We start from the raw sequence: 14,670 nt of genomic DNA, 5'->3' as shown, positions 1-14,670 counted from the left end.
CTGCCATCACCTTTTAGCAGCAGGACAAGGGGAAATAGTTTTAAACTGAAGGAGGAGAGATTTAGATCAGGAATTAGGCAGACTTTTACAGTGAGGGTGGGCAGGCCCTGGCACAGGGTGCCCAGAGCAGCTGGGGCTGCCCCTGGATCCCTGGCAGTGCCCAAGGCCAGGCTGGACATTGGGGCTGGGAGCAGCCTGGGACAGTGGGAGGTGTCCCTGCCATGGCAGGGGTGGGATGGGATGGGCTTTAAGGTCCCTCCCAAGCCAAACCAGGCTGGGATTCTGTCTCTGGTGTTTATTTACTGGATACCTCAAGGATTCATGCTCTGTTCCCCTGTTACCCTGGAATGATGGATGCAGAACATCATCCTGTACGGCTGAAACTAGATGGGGAGTTGCCAGAAACACTTGAGGACAAATAAGCCATGAAAGGAAACAACTGATAATGAAAATACAGACAGGAACAAAACGAAAGACAGGTCAAAGATGTAGAAGCACAAACCAGTGATGAGCTGAAGCAAAAAGCAATAGGAAGAAAGTTGGGAAAGACTCCAAGACACCTTGACCATTCAATGTAGGAGCACTGTCTGTACTCAGGGTTTTGTTGGTAGATCCTTAGGAACAATATAACTTGGGATGATATATGTTGGGATATAGGCACCAGGAATAACTTTAGCTATTTTGTAACTGCAGGACAGTTTAATCTTTAAGAATATTGCAAGTTTAACCTTTTTTTAGTTTAGTCTTAGCTTTACTTTCACATTCCAGCTCTGACTTCACTGTTAAAAATAGCTCTTAATGGACGGGTCCTTGTAGCCATTATGATCCCACTCGGATCAGTCACATGGATTTGCTTCCAAAAATCAAAGCCTCTTAATGGCTTTTTGCCAACACTATTAAAGACTCCAAATACCAAATACTTTATACTGAAATTAAAAAAAAGAAAAAAATCCCACATAGAACAATTGCTGTTAAAAAGGCTTCTTTTGAAATATCTAATAATAATTTTTTGGATGTCTGTCTGACACAGTGTTGATTCTGAGTGATGATTTTTGCTCTTTTCTCTGTTGGGGATGGATCAAGCCTTGGAATTGTGTTTGTTCCCTCACAGCCTGTAAGCACTGCTGACAAGGAGAGTCAGACCAGTCCCAGCCACTCTTTGAGGTACTGCTTATCCAAATGCAGGGACCTGTGTGACCAAACAGAATCCTGGAATGGTTTGGTTTGGAGGGACCTTAAATCCCATCCAGTGCCACCCCCTTCCACCTTCCATGATCCCAGGCTGCTCCAAACCCTGTCCAACCTGGCCTTGGACACTGCCAGGGATCATGGGGCAGCTGCTCTGGGCAGCATCTTTGGAGCCAGGAGTGCCACTAAATCCAATCTGCCTTTAATGACTCTACAGAAGGTGCACGGTGCAATCTCCTGTTAAAAGTCCCTTTTGTTCCAAGCCATTTATTTCTGGGACAAAAATCTCAGAGGTAGAGCTCAAATCCTGCCATCAGGAAAAAAATCTGGATTGAAAAAAGTTAAATAACTAAACCACAGGAAACAATTCTTCACATTTATAAGGCACTTTCCGTTTCTACGACCTTCCTACACCTTTAATACTGCGAAGTTTGGAGAAATTAATGACATGTGACTTTTGACACGTGTCCAAAGGGCATATGGAGCACATTCCAAAGTGACCACACACAGACTGGCACCAGAGAGGAGCCAGCAGTGCTTTCCAGCTGTTCACAAATCAGAATTCCTGTCTCTGAAAGACATCAATCATCAGGGAACTCATCTGTTTGCCACTCCTGACATGATTTTTCCCTGCCTGCTTTAGGCTGTTTGGAAAGCTGAGACTTTGTGAGAGCTGTGCCAGGGTCAGCCCCAGGCAGGAGGAGGAGCTTTCCACAGAGAACTCTTGGCAGGGTTGGGCCTAAAGCCCAGATTTTCAAAGGGATTTTGCTGCCTGAAGGTGTAGTAAGGGCCCAGCAGGGTTTCCACACACTCCTAAGTTTTGGGGCTGTGAGCTCTGTGTTCAGCATGGATATTGGTATTACTTGATGCAGGTCCTTGTTTGTTTTGGGGTACACCTAAAACATTACAAAGATGCTCCTGGTAGTAAATAATGAGCAGTTTAAGGATGATTGAAAGTATGAACTGCTTTGAAAGGTAAATTCTTAGTTCTGTTCTCCCACAGATACTGATAACATGGAACATTTTCTCACTGTACAGGAAAAGGGTGTTTGATGTCATTTCCAGCACACAGAGAGTGGGGAACATTTTCTGTTTGTTAAAAAACCCTTTTCCGTGGTTTGTAAAGATACTCAGATGTGGCACACATCAAAACCAGCATGTGGGGGTTGAGACTGGTGAGCAGACAGAGATTTACACCTGGTCATGTCCACTGCAGCTGGGAGTAGGAAGAAAATCCACAGGTCTGCAGTGTTCCTGCTGAAGCAGCCCCACTCCAGAGTGTAAACAGCTGGAGTGATTTCCAAGGCAAACATTTATCACTGATTAGGAAGGAGGAAAGCTGAATTTTGCCACTGTTCCTACATCTGGAAACTCAGAGTTAGGCTTAATATTTCACAGAATCACAGATTGATTGAGGCTGGAAAATACCTCCAAGACCACTGAGTCCAAGCTGTGAGCACCAGAGCAGCACTGGCTGGGTGACACTGCCCAGCTTAGGTCCTTCAGAGCCACTGTCTCCACTCAGCTGTCCTGGCCTCCCTCAGCAAGGGACTGGGCAAGAAAAGCCACAATTCATGAGTTCATGGAGTCATTTTCATCTGAAAAACATGGAGAGAACAGTCCCAGACAACTCTGCTGGTGGCTCTTCCCTAATATCCTTTCAGGCGACAAAGCTTTCCTCACACTGGGTGAAGCTTCAATGGAATCACAGAATGGTTTAGGCTGGAAAATCTCTGGGACCATCGAGTCCAGCTGCTCCCCCAGCACTGCCCCATGTCCCCAAATGCCACATCTACAAACAGTGGATCTAGGCTTCCCTCAGTCTGTAAGACAGCTGAGCTGTTGATTTGACAGAGCACATTTCAGCCTGTCAGACTGACAGTGCAGACTTGTGATATCCTGAAGGAGGGGGCCAATAACAGCACATTAAAATAATTTATTGAGGACTGTTTGAACTGGATTTTTAAGTGTTATTTATAGTCTTTATAATTACCATGTGGTTAAAAGGCTCAAGCCCTCCAAAGCTGTGGAAGTCTTTGATTTGAGTCTGCCAAGATGTCTTTTTCAATCATCAACAGGCAGAGTTCCTGCAATGGGATATCTGACAAGTCTAGGGAGGATTCATCATTACTCTATCACTAAATTCCCAAGTTCTTCCATCCAAACCTCTTCCATAACATAATGATCATCTGGCAGTAAGAGCAGCTCTGCTTGAATCCTTCAGCTTGATTGAGCAATCATCTGGAGGCCCGTTAGTTTTGTCTCATCAAAACCACTCCTGACACTCCCCCCTCCACCCATGAGTCCCTCTCACCTCCACAAAATCGGTTCACAAAAAGCCAGGTCTCCCAGCAGGCACCACAGGCAGGAGCATGGAACATCAGGATGGCTTCAGGCATCCATCCAGGCTGGAATCTGCCTTTCCCTGGAGTGTGACCTCCTCAAAAGCAAGCAAAGAAAGTTGTATTGCTAACAGATACGGGCATTTTGTTATGTAAAATGATGTCCAGCATCCTGTCTTAGCACAGCAAGGTTAGCAAAAGTAAAACCTGAATTGCACAACTGTTTATAGCAAAATCTTCATGGTCCAATCACTCCTATCCACATTCAGAATACAAAGGCTGAATTCCATTTCTTTATCAAGCTTCTATATTTCCATTAATCCAATCCATTCCAAATTTAGCACTGAAGACAAAACTAGCAGATGCTAAATTTAAAAAAATAAATAAATTAAAACAAAGCCATTTCTTCATATTCCCAGGAGAAGTGAACTCCAGGGGGCTGAGTGTTTGTGCTGGTGGCACCTGGTTTAGAATTATAACACCGAGTAACGAGCTGTAATTAAATTTCAGTGAAGGCTGATATCAGTGACTTAATGGCAGGGATTTAATCAAGTTCCAGCGCTGTCTTCAGATGAAGAGTTGACCAATATGAACCTGCTTTATCATTTTATTCTTCTGTTACGATAGATAATGTGCATTTTATAGGTGGTGAGAAATGATCTGCAGTTCTTGATGTGTACACACAGAGTTATCAGTTCATGCAATCTGAAGCCTTGGAAGTCTGGAGAAATTAAAAATTTCAAGTTCAACCAAAGCAATACATGCCCCAAATGCTACCTAAACCCAAATATAAAGCATGGGTTAGGTTTTAGGATCTCCTAGAAAGAGAAATCTGTTTTGGAACGGTCACAGAGGGCTATGGCCAAAACTACCCCGTAATAGTTACGAGCTGTAATTTGACATTTTAGATACACATTCCTCTTGCCAAGCAATATCATATTTTGGCTCTTGGAGGAGAAAATAAAGAGAAGGATGTGTCCAGGATGAGTAATTTAGTGCAATGTAATCAAGGCAAGCTGCCCCACAGACTGGGGACTGAATTAAAATTAGCAAGTCAGCGGTTTTGTCTTCTTAAATAAAAGTGTGTGCATTAAACAGGAGAAAAATTAGAAATAAAAATGTTTTTTTCTCATTAGACTTCTTTTCCATCTGAGCCCAAGTGTAGGCTTGTGCTCCAAGAGCAGCTGATTTGAGGTGGGGTGGCTAAAGCAGTTACTGCTGTGAGCTGTGCTCCTTGCAGGTTTCCATCCCTGGAGACACATCCCAGTCCGGGAAGCTCCTGCTCCTCCTGTCCCTGTCCCCCAGCCAGCACAGTCACTGAATTCACTGATTCCACACTGCATCAGATGCGTGGAGCTGGCCAGGAGGCACAGGCAGATCCCAAACCTCGAGGGGGGATCCCTGGCAGCAGAGTGCAGCTGGCGGCTGGCACAGATTAATCCACCTGTAATTAGGAGTTCCTGAGCTCCCTGGGCAGGGAAATGCCTTGGAACTGGAGCAGTGAATTGCTGCCTCTGTGACTGTTCCAGCACCATTTCACTGAGCTGTGACACAAACACTGAGTGGCAAAAGGACTCTGTATTTGAGGATCTGGCCATCCTGGTTTTACTCAGTCTGAAGCGGTGAATAAGGCAAAGGGCCAATTTAGGGGCAATAATCCGTGGTGTCCAACCTCCAGGCAGGGATTCATTCCCATTCTTACCCAGCAGTTTGGGTGATTGCTGAGCCCTCAGCCTCACTGCTCCCACTGCACTCAACTCCCAGCTCCCTTTTTAGGGGTCTTTTCCCACCTGAAAATTCCATGGTTTTGGTGCAAACGCACCCACAGCAGCTGTAAGGCCGCTTCCTGTCACTCCCATGTGGGGACCCACCAGAGCTCAGATTCTGTGAGCTCTCTGCTCTAACTGCAGGAGGAAATGACCCAGATAGTTTTTATTATTGGCTTCTCTCACATTCTGGGTTTTAAAATTTGAATAATTTCCTTGGTTTGCTGTCAGCATTTATTTAAAGGCAAAGCACTCAGGGTAAGCACATGTTGTAAACCCTGACATGGATTTTTTAATGTTATTTAAGTGCTCATTCAGCCTTCTGAGAACACAGACCTGCAAATGTATTTGTTAAACACACTATTATTTTTAAGAAGTCTTATGGTATATTAAAAATGCATCAATATAAGCAAAAGAAAATAATTTAAACAATACATTTAGATACTTAAATTAACTTGCACCACAATTAAGTGAATATTTCTCAAATTATACCACATGCTGATGCAAATCACTCTTTCTATACAATAAATCAAATTTCAGCTGAAAAAGACTGATTTGCTGATCTTATGTGTTGCTGCGACTTCAAATTTTTATCCAAGTGTTTTTACCAGTTCAAGCAATGGAATACAACGAGCTGAAAGGGTGAAAAAAGCAAACCCTATTCCTTAGCTCCAGCACTGCTCATGGTTTAAGGGAATGAATGAATTTCTACAGAAAACTCTGCTCTCACAACAGCCAAAAATTGTGCCCATCTCATGTCAAGGATTATATTTTCCTATATTTTCAGGGGATCTGATTCTGTAAGAGCAATAAATCCTGGCTAAAAGAGTAATGCAGAATATGGCACAGTCAAGCCACATTTCCTCTCCAGGCAAAAGAGAAACCTGGAATCATTGTCCTGGAATGCACCGAAACCTCTCAGCAGGATTCCTGAAATATTCATGAACATTAAGGAAACAGCAAACTTTTGGGGAGTGTGCTATTTAGCTGGAACTTGCTATGTGCTGCCATGCTCTGAGCTCTAAAATTACCAAGGGAAGGCTTTTTGCAGAAAGTAAATGAAGTAACAAACACTTGGGAATTTTATCTCCCTGCTGCCACAGACCACACAGTGCTGAATAATTCAGCTCCTCAATTGCTCATCCTAACTGGGAAGATTCTTATGTGTTTGCTGGTGTAGATCAGCAGGGAGCTCAGAGTTTTAAGATGAGATTTACTAAGTGTGTAAATTCTTAGTAAATAGTAGAGGAAACACCAAACTGCCATTTACCAGCTGAATTTACATGAAGTGAATGACTAAATTTACATTCACCAGCTGATTTACAGGAACTTCCCCAACTTCTCCTGTGTTTTTGTTCCTTTTGGAAGGTTCAGAGGCAAATGCTTTTTGAAGGGGGAAGGAGGGAAAAAAGGAAGGAAAAAGGGTAATAAGGAAGGCAGGGAACTGCAGGTGGGGAACACACAACAGTGCAGAGGTTTCTGTCACCACTTCCCATCCCTCCCCTGCCTGGATGTGGATCTGGGGATTGGATTCTGGGGCTTAGGATCTCTGGATTGGATTCTGGGGCTCCGTGACTCTGGTGAGGCAAGTCAGGAACTCCCCCAGTGTGAATTAGTCATATTGAAGGGGGTTTAGGAGTGTGGAAACAACAACTTCACATGAAATGCTAGGAATAAGAGACCTCTGTTGAAATGTTTATGTGTTTCACAAAGACATAAATATTTGGAGAATAGCAAAGGACACGGCTTGGCCTGGGCAGACTGAAAGCATTTACCTGATTAGTTGGCCCCAGTTGCAAAGACTTTTCCTTGGCAGCAGCCCCAGCTCTCCCCAGCCCTGGGCACAGGAGTGATCCCTGCTCCGTGCTTGTGAAGCCGTTTGTGGTGCTGCACAGGGAAACCAAGGCACGCTGCAGGGAAAGAGAGAGGGAAAAAGGGATGGAGGGAAAATTGTTTCCAGGTGGAGCTTCAGACTGTCTCGCATTCCCAGGCTGGGTTGCTTCAGGCAGAACTCAGCACTTTGTCCTGTCTGCACACAGCACAGACTGAGCAGCAATCTGGCTGGGAGAGCCTTTTTTTTGTTGGAATGGGATGTGGATTTTTGCTTCTCCAGCTGGATCGATTTCTCATCCGGTTCATCAAGAGGCTGTGTGAATTCTTGTGCAAGTGGGGGGAGCGGGATGAGGAATTCAGCCCGGTTAAAAATACACAGCGGGGTGCTGGGTGTTGGTGATTTTGGTGCTTCTGGCCTGATTCACAGCATGGCTACACAAGAGTCAGGCAGCTCTCCTGCTTCTCTGTGTACTTGGAGATGAATCCAGGAGAAACTGCAGAAGGACAGGAGCACAACCTGTTCTGAGGCAGCAGGAAGCGTTTCCCAGGGCAGGACTATTTCTGGCAACACTCTCCCAGCTATTGATCACAAGTCTGATGTTGTGAATAACACTCTGATCTGGAGTCTGTCTGGAACTGCTATTTTTATAGGTGTATGGACTTATTTCGGATGCAGATATTTTGAAAAACAGCCAAGCTTCCCACACTGTGCTTAATAAAATTATTTGAATATATAATAATGTCAAGTTGCAGCATTGTGTGGATTCTGAGAGCTTGTTACTGCCTCAGAAGGTTTGGCTGATTGGAACATTTATGAGAAGGTTTGGCAGAGGGGTGGGACAAGATCATTAAGGTCCCTTCCAGCCCAAACTGTTCCAGGATTCTATAATTCTATGAATTTGGGATGTGGGGATTTGTTTACATTTTAAAGTCTATCATTCCAAAATTATATTTCCTTGTTATTTTGCCATTACACACCTGTGTTTTCAATCTCTCTTTGATTTGCAAGGCCAGTTCAGGGCCACTTCAGCCCCAGCCTGTGCAGAACAAGGATATATCACACAGCCCCTCATGCCAGGATAACACAAGGTTGGGAATAAGCAGTTGGAAGTGGTAAAGGTGCTGAACCTGGAGCCAGTGCTGCCACTGAAAAATGTCTTGTGAAACACAACCTGGGAGGAGGGACGTGGAAAAATGAGATGGGGGTGAGATGAATGACATGGGGGAAGGGATTTTTAAATCAGCATTGCCACTGGAAAAATCCTTTTCTATGCCTTTCTGCTGTATCTGTCATGTCCTCAGGCTCCTGAAATTTGGCTGGGAAGAGCTGAACAGGCCTGTTTGCTGTTCAGTACTTTTCATGCTTCTGTGATTCTCTGGGCTTGTGTATCTCGTACATGCACATGTAAAAATCTCATATTTGAGTCATTTTTTCTTTGTTTGTATTCCTACCAGTGAGGACTTGCTGGACACTAAGCAGGCATTGTTTAAACCCTTCCCCTGCAGCTCCACTGGGATGCTTCAATCTGTCTTGCTAAAGAGAAAAAAGATTAATCATTCTTGTTTTGTGCTTTTTATTCTGAATGCTTGATTCTGACAGTGAAAGCAATTTGTGTGCCTTAACTGTGCTGCAGACACGTTCCTCCTGTTGTTTGAGTCATACCCACCTTATTTTATCCAAGTTTTTTGAAATAACTCTCTGAAAGGTCAATCTTAGTTTAGTAATTGGGATTTGGGGGGTTTGGTAGGAACAATCTAGTTCCAAATCATTAAGCTGGACATGTTATTCAAGGAAGGAAAAATACCTCCCCCCTTTTCTCTGGATGCCAGACTGAAGGTGACACTGTCTGCTCACCTGTTTATCCTTCTGGAGAGGTGAGGAATGAGCAGAACGTGCCCGAATTCCTTCTTCACAGGAGAGCTGAGCTGGGGGGAATAATTGACTGCAGATACAGACTGACAATAAATTAGCACACCCCCAAGAGTCTGGAAGGAACAGAGGAGGAGCAGTGAGTCATTCCTGAGTCATAGAGCCTCCCTGGATTTATCCCAGGATGAGGTACTGCACGCACCACTCCTTGATCTGGTCTGCCTCGAAAGGACAACCCTGAAAATAATTGTGGAAAAATAAATGCTAGCAGCAATCATTCCTTGGCAGCAGCAGGCTTTATTATGTTTTGTAAGGGCCTCCCTGTATCAGGGCAGTGTTTTGATAAGAAATGGCCGAAAAGATGCAGAGCAGGTTGGTTTGGCTGCTCAGGCAGCCTGCAGTCAGGGGTTGTCCCATCACCCCTCTCAGCCCTTGGCACGAGTTGTGGGGGCTGTTTTGGGAGGATTTTGGGCATCAGTCAGAGTACCCTGCTTTGTTCAACAGGCAACACATACCGTGCTTTTTCTCCTCCTCCATTGCTGTAAAGGTTGTGCCAGCTGGGAGTGTTTTCCCTGTTCAGCACTGTTTGATGCCTGAGGCCACATGGATGTCCAGCCCTGGTGTGCTCAGCTCCCATCCCTGAGGGCAGAGAGATGGAGGAGACCTCAGGCACAAACAAAGTGTCTTGCAATCAAAACCAGCTGGGTTTTGCACTGGGTGGGAACCACCACTGGAGAATACCAATTGTACCAGGAGCTTTCTCAGTACAGCAAAGCTCACAGGAGGGACTTGTGCCCGTCCTGGATTCCTTGTTCCAGGAGCAGAGGCATCTGGAAAGCCCTGCAGTCTCCTGTGCCTGGTGCTCCAGTGTGCTCCAGTGTGGTTCTGCTTCCACTCTGTTATTCCAAGGATAGCACTCATTAGACTTTTTGGTGAGCTGATAAAACTCCCTGTCTGGCAAGGACCTCTCAGCTGTGCCAGATAAAAACTGTGTTTTCTGCTTGGTTTGCAGCTGGAGGGGCCCAAGCAGAGCCAGCACATGATAAGCTGGGGGAATGCATGGAGGAGGAGGAGGAACAGTTCCTCCCCCAGTAAGGATCTATCAGATCAGATTGCTCCATCCCTGTAACTTCACCCTGAACCTCCCACCTTGTTCCAAATTTGATCAGGCACCAGGTTAATTAAAACTGAACAGGCTTTCAAACTCAGGGAGGGCCCAGCAAGTTAAAACAACCCCAGAAACTCAGCTGAGGGTGCAAATGGACCAGGAGATCTCTGATTTCTCCTTGTCTAATTATATCTCTTTCCTCGTGAAAGTTTTATGAATCTTAAGTACATTTAATGTACCTATTTGGCAGGGGTCTGTCTTAGTGGCAGTTCTGTTTTAAAGATGATGAATGTCCACCATAAAAATTCATTTTCCTTCTTCCCCTTGACTGAGAGAGGTATTGATAACACCCAGAAGATGAAGCCTTCAGAACTAAGTATCGTAAGCTTTAAAAATGTTTGTAAATAAATAAACTTCCCTACTCCTGTTTCATTTGCACACATCAAGTATGGTATAAATGAGAGGTTTGGGTTAAAGATTAGTGCTGAGTTTAAGATTTAATGAACTAACTGTGGTGGACACTGTGCTGAATCATTCAGTGTCACCAGTGCTGAACATACCTGGAGAAAAAAGCCAAAATTAATTGGAAATGCCATAGCACAAGAAGAAGCATTTATTTCTGTGATTTTTCTTTCAGATGGAGTCCTGGTTCATGAGCAATTCTTACTTCCTGCTGCACGAGTAGCAGTTCTCCATGAGTCTTCCAGGACTCATGGAACGGTTTGGGTTGGAATGGACCTTAAATCCCACCCAGTGCCACCCCTGCCATGGGCAGGGACACCTCCCACTGTCCCAGGCTGCTCCCAGCCCCAATGTCCAACCTGGACTTGGACACTGCCAGGGACCCAGGGGCAGCCACAGCTGTGGGACAACCTGTGCCAGGGTCTCAGTAAATAAATACTAAAGAAAACAGAATTCTCCATGAAAATCTCCTTAAGAACTTAAGATCAGGAAAAGAACAACTCTGAAGTGGCAAGACAATGGGCTGCCAGTGAATTCTCCTAGCCCTGGTTTTTGTGATGCCGAGGCCTAACATTCCAAAATATCTTCATTCTCATCTTGCTTCAGAGAATTCGGTAACTCCAAAAATTAACCCAAAAGCTGGAAGAGTGAGGTGTATTGAGCTTGGATTGCTCCTGTGCCCAACCTGGCAGAGGGAGCAGCACCTGAGCGACCCTCTGGGGCCAATCCATGCCCTGAAAAGCTGGGAGCTGCCAGCCCTGCTCTCCCCTGGCAGTGTCCCCAGCACCAGGGAAAGAAAGAGCAGGCAGGAATTCGCAGCATTCCCGCTCGGATTAATCCCCGGCCGTCCCGCTGCGCCTCAGTGAACTGGGCTGTGGTTCGGAGCTCTGCCGGGGAGAGCTGCTGATTCCTTTGAGCTCCTGCGGAGAAGTGATACAGAGAGCAAAGAAGGGAGGCCGGGGCCGGGGCACAGAGCCCGTCACCTCAGTCCCGCCGCTGCCCTGGTCCTTCTCCCATGTGGGCTCCGGAGGAACGGGGAATTCCAGGGGCAAGGCTCCGTGGCTGCTCCAACCACACCCCTCAGCAGCTGCCCCATAACCTCCTGCCTGGCTCCCTCCTGTCCAGGCTGAACAATAATTAAATATCAAATTATAGTGTGCTTTTAAAAATGAGAGCAAATGAAGGAGTGGTGGGAAGGCCCTGGAAGTGTTAAACTTCCCAGAAACTCATCCCAGACTTGGGAAGTCATTCAGGAATCTGATTAACCAGGTACCTCAGGACTACTTGAAAATGTGCATGGAAATTCTAACTTTAATTATTCAGGCCATTACATAATTATGCAGGGCCAGGTTGGATGGGGCTTGGAGCAACATGGTCTATGGAAGGGGTCCCTGCCCATGGAACTGGATGAGCTTCAAGGTCCTTTCCAACCCAAACCATTCCAGGATTCTATTCCATGATTCTGTGAAGATGTTCATTCTGAAATCTAGTGTGGTGACTCTGAGAATATTTGCATATTACATCCATAAGTAGAAATGTGATAAACAGAAAGCAAACAGAAACTGTCATCTGGATTATTTGACCAATTATAAATATCAAGCACAATTCTGAATTTTGCATTGAAAAACTTCACGGCAGACACATTGTAATCGTGCTGTAGCAAGGAAAGAAATGAAAACTAATCATTTGAAACACTGTTATAATTGAAATCTATGTACAGACACTGTGTAATCAACCTGCAATGTTTCCTCTTTTTTAACATATTGGTATTTGTAATACCAATTAATATTTTTCCCTATTTTTTTACCTTTACATGTGTCTCCTCAGTTCTGAAGAGCCAAAAAGCTGCTGCAGTTCTACAAGAGGAATTCCTCATGCAACAGCCATTCCTGCAGTTCATAATTATTACTCTGGTATTCATGAAGCTGTTAATTACACCACTGCTCTTCTGCTGAGACCGGAAGATAACGGTCAGAGACCTAAAAATGAAAATTTTTGTTATATTTTCAAAGTTCAAAATGTTAACAACTGGAAATCTCTTGGAGGTTTTTGAAGGAGAATTCCCTCTGCTAACAGCTAATCCCATCCGTGGTTTCTGGGCTTTCTGCAACATCCTCTTTTTGAATGTCCCAAAGTTCCCTGTTTGTTCCCTGGGTCACCTGTTTGGGCTGGATTTACTGGGGGCAAAGAGAGCTGCACATCCAGAGTCCCAGCTCCATGTGCTGCAGGAAGCTCTCAGTGACACCTGCCAGCAGGAAAACTCTTGCCCCATCCCTTTTTTCCCCATATTATGGATATGTTCAGCCTAATTCACAGAAATTCCTCATCCAGCATCTGAACCAGAACAAGGTAAGTAAGTGATGGGCCAGGTCTGAAGCCAGTGAGTTTCCACATCCAGTTCCTGCTCTCACAGTCCTGATTTTACTGGATTAAAGTCACTTGCCAGGACATTGAAATTTCCTTCCATTTCTTTAGCAGTTATCCAGAACAGTTCCTTAAAAGTACCTGTGTGCTTCCAGATTGAAAGCCTGTGTTCATTTTTTTAACTTCATTTCTAACAATACCAGCTCAAAATGTCTCTGTTAAAAATGAGAACCCACTGTTAGGTGGTTTTTGTCACCTGAAATGATTCAATTGTGGCCCATCAAGGCTGAATGCTGGAAAAAGGATCCAGTCAGACAAACAGGGGGAAATGTGAAGGCCTCTTTTATGCACCTACGAGGCTGAGTGCTGCAGTAGGTGAGCCCAGCTCAAAAAGATTTTGAATCAGAGGATCTCTCCCTTGCCTTAGGAGTTCCAAGGAGGCTTTATCCAGAGCTGTACTGAGGGGGTTTGGAGAATCCCACCCCTCCCTCCCAGCCCAGCTGAAGGGCTCCCTGTGGTGCCGGCGCCTGCAGCTGTTGAGTGAATGTTTCTCACACACAGCTCAATCAAACCAAGGCTGTCAGGGGGAAGATGATCCAAGTAGCCTGGAGAGGAGAGGTAACCCACGGGGAGCTGGAGAATCCAAACCCTCCCACCAACCCTTTAAAATGTACCTTAACACTTCACAGAGTGCTCTGACTCTGATTTTGATTTTTCACTCTTTTTCTGGCATCATTAATTGTTCACTGTTTCATACCACAGACGTAATTTTTTAGTGCACCAAACTTAGCTAATTATGTTACCAATAACTAAAATTATTATTATTATATCAAGGCAGTACACGCAAACCAAGGATAAAACAATTCCAGTACGAAGAGGCAACAGAATTTTCACCAAAATCTAACAACTATTAATTTTTTATCATAATTCCATTTGAACTGTAAATATTCACATAGGGGTTACCAGCAGGAGTAAAATAAGCTACTTGATGTGTAACTGCATGGATTCTTAGAGACTGGAGGGTTGTAGCCCTGATGTTTGCCAGAGGTTGAGATGCTGAAGTGATTTTTGGAACCCCACTTCTGTTCTGTCACTGCAAGATGTGAATTCACATGGTACCAATTACTGGATCTTGGACAAAACAAGTAGCAGTGAGAAGAAACCCCTGTGGTTTTTATGAGAATAGTAAGTAGAAGTCAAGAAAACATTTCATGCCAAGTGGATCAGGAAAGAAGGAACTGGAGGAGGATTTTTTGGTATCACTGCAGCATCTTGCCTGTGATTTTCTATGTATTGTTGGTTAATATTCAGTTTTGTGCTGAAACTTTGCACCAGAACTCAAGGTGGAGATGTTTTACAAATTTAATGGAGTTCAAAGCTGAGAAATCAGGTTTTTGTCTCCAAAAATGTGCTCCATGATTTCAAAACTACCCAGCTTTGCTAAGGACTTTGCTGTCACAGAGTGGGAGCATTTGGGAGCTGAGGGCTGAAATGGTGAATTAAGTGAACACTCAGCATAAAGCGAATGTCCTGAACACACTGAAATAAATGTTGATTTTTCTTTCTTCTGAACAAAGATCTTTCCTTATAAATAAAATAAACACTAGGGAGCTGGAAAATTCATTTCAGCACATATATATACAAATCATATATCACTCCATGCTTTTCGTCTTGTAACAGGGTGATTAAATATCTAATTTTTCCGCTAATTAGGGCTTTTTAATGGTCAAGTCTCAA

The sequence above is a fragment of the Corvus cornix genome, chromosome 8, assembly GCF_000738735.6.
Source record: "Corvus cornix cornix isolate S_Up_H32 chromosome 8, ASM73873v5, whole genome shotgun sequence".
Classification (NCBI taxonomy): domain Eukaryota; kingdom Metazoa; phylum Chordata; class Aves; order Passeriformes; family Corvidae; genus Corvus; species Corvus cornix.
This window is presented reverse-complemented; position numbering follows the sequence as displayed.